At 37.4% G+C, this 2,861-nt stretch overlaps 1 long non-coding RNA gene across 1 annotated transcript; it reads right to left on the minus strand.

Moving 5' to 3' along the window:
- Positions 1-250: 250 nt before the first annotated feature.
- Positions 251-2,177, minus strand: LOC109299117. The gene is made up of 2 exons (XR_002097774.1): positions 1,809-2,177; positions 251-450 (listed from the first exon to the last, which is right to left on the minus strand). It is a non-coding gene; the product is annotated as an uncharacterized LOC109299117 (long non-coding RNA).
- Positions 2,178-2,861: the final 684 nt, after the last annotated feature.

The following is a 2,861-nucleotide window of genomic DNA, read 5'->3' on the forward strand; positions in this document are numbered from 1 at the left end:
AGGAAAGTGCATGCTTGTACCTGCTCTTGTCAATGAATTATCTGTGAAGCATTAAATGGGCTATATGCTATAACACAAGAATCATGCATTATATATTACTCATGAACTCAGAATGTTCATGTTGCAGTCATGGAAAGTAGAAGAGATAAGTATTGTGAATCCTTGCTGATCAAGGGAGGGAAAGGTTTTCATGAGTATTCCTGGACTAAAGAATTCCACGCGCGTGAAATAAAAAATGTTTGACCATTTGTTGTGTTTGTTCTTATAGTTTACTACACATTTGTTATATATTGAGTACAAGAAGTCCTCCTACAATGATGATCTCTGGGAAGAAATAGTGAATTAAAGAAGCATTTCTTGAGGGCGAAGTTCAGAGGAACCTGGCAGAATCCTGTAGGGAATTAGCAGGATCTCCAAGATCATGCCAGTGAAGAGCAGTTGTTAATAGAACTGGGTAAAAAAACAACAAAAATCGGTTATACATACACAAACACAAATACAAGAAAGAGAAAATTTGAAACTCTTTTTATTTTGAAGGATTACAAACATTTACTCCCCACCTCCCCAGATATGTAATTGGGCACAGGGCTATGAGAAAAACTCCCCATGGGGTGAGCAGTAGACTTCTTCTTGCCAGGACCGTCCCAGATGCACTGTTCGGGGTAGGGCTGCTCCTATGGTTTGACTGCAGGGCTGCCCTTTCTGTGGTAAGGACTTGGTGGGGGAGAGTGTGGTCTGGTGCCCCATCCTAGTTACACTATAGATGAAAGGTGTCAGTAACAATATTGCTCATATTTCATATTGCTTTATTGACAACTTTTAAAGCCCAGTATTTCTCACAGAAAAATGAACAATTTCAATAATGCTGGCAAGCTTCTGAAAAAAAAAGTTTTTTTAAAAAGGCGATTTTCAGTGGAAAAAGATTGGATAATACCAACCAGTTCTATTTATTGTCATAGAAGAGCCATTAAACTCCCCCCCCCCGAAAATAAGAGTTTAAGTTATGTTTCTTTTAAAATAGGCTCATATAGATTTTAACCACTATTTTTCTTTAACAAAAAGCTAAATATAAAACAGATAAAAGCCATTGGATATTGGCTTTTTAGAGGAATATTATGAGTTTCTTTAGCAAAATCAGTTTAAAATTATTTAACTATTACTTTGCTTTATAATATCTTCCTTTTCCACTCTGAATGAATAAATGAAGTATTTTACTACATTTCTGAGGCCACATGTTCAAACACATTATGTTTGTTTTTTTGTGGCAAAATTTCTAACATTTGTCTGGAACTAGTGCAAATGAAATATAGATGAAGGTAAATAAAACTATTAGATCCATAAAATGTTCCAGCTAAATAAATGTAACTATAGGAGTTATCTCATTTTATAGACTACCGAGGAAGAAATGACTCAGTGACAATTGTCCTGGAGTCTCACTTTCAGAACCCACTCTTGCCTCTGCAGTGACTCACAGAAGCCCCAGATACTTCTTCAGATCTCGAGTGGTGAAAAGATTTTTCTTTTGCACAAGATTTTGTCAAACACTGTAGCTTAAGCAGCATTATTAATAGTCAGTTTTCTTCTAGGATGTTTCAATATGGGTATTTGTGCTTTCTTATCCAGAGTCTAGGCTCTAGGGTGGCCATTAGCAAGACAAAACTTAGTGTTTTATAGAGGGTGATTTCTTATGCAGAATAATAAAATTAAAATCTCAGGTTGCTTCATCATCTAGGGCAGTCTACTCTGTCGAGAGTGAAGGTCTGTTTCATCCTGCAGCTACATGACATAGAAGCAAATGGTTGTCTCACCTAAAGTCATTTGTTGCATTGAAGATCCAGTCAAGTACACTTACTGATGTTTGACTCATGGTGACTGTCTTGACTCAGGTGTCTCGTGGAAGTTTTAATTTTCTCCAAATATTTCTTGAGAGCTGCCTTCTCCCTATCCACATTTGAACAGCTGAGTGCCGCAGCCCTCTGAATAATTTTGATTTTCTCAGTCTTTCTCTTCTCTTCCCCACGATTTGCAACTCTTGCCCACTGAAGTGCCAGTGTGTCTTCAACTTTATTGAGAGACATCTTCTTTACTTTTTGTTTATTCATTCTGGACTTCCATAAAATTCACAAAACAACAATCAAGCTGCCCACAGAGCCAATACTTTTCTTTTTCTAGGCACTGAAAGTTAATAACTTTCTTCAGTAATATTGCAGTACTCTGTTGGAAGCCTTATGGTCAATAATTAACCAAGTTTATCAGGGTTGGTTACTCATATTGTTCCCCTGCTGTGTCATCCTTTCAGTTAATTTAACCTGCCTGCTCAAGTAAAACCTACTTCAATTTTAATGCAGGTTTTCAACCCCCCACCCCCACTGTTTAATTTAAAGAAATCAAAACATCAGTGTACATTTTCATTTCTTTAAGAATTAAAACGTGTGCAAAGTAATATCACTATTTTGTGAAGAAGACAAGCTTACTGTTTGCTCTCATGTTAGCTGGGTTGATAATGTGAATCCCAATGATGTTATGTCATCCTAGATCAGTATTTCTCAACCTTTTAAGTAGCAAGTACCCCTAATTTCTGAACATTTCAATAAGTACCCCAACAGTCAATTTTCCAGGGGATTTTATATTTACAGACTAATGTATGCCATGCGTTGGACGAAAAGCTGTTTATATAAGGCCATGATATGACATATGTCTGATCTGGTGTGGGTAGGGTTGCCACCTTTTACACTAGGGGTGCACAACTTGAGTATGTACCTCGGATAAAGGTGATGTTGGCCAAAGCTAGGAGGGCTGAATCCAGTGCTGCGCAAAGCGTGGCACGCCAAATTATTATTGGGGAACTTAAAGCGCCGAGC

The sequence above is a fragment of the Gavialis gangeticus genome, unplaced genomic scaffold (assembly GCF_001723915.1).
Source record: "Gavialis gangeticus isolate Ggan-Ray unplaced genomic scaffold, GavGan_comp1, whole genome shotgun sequence".
NCBI lineage: Eukaryota > Metazoa > Chordata > Crocodylia > Gavialidae > Gavialis > Gavialis gangeticus.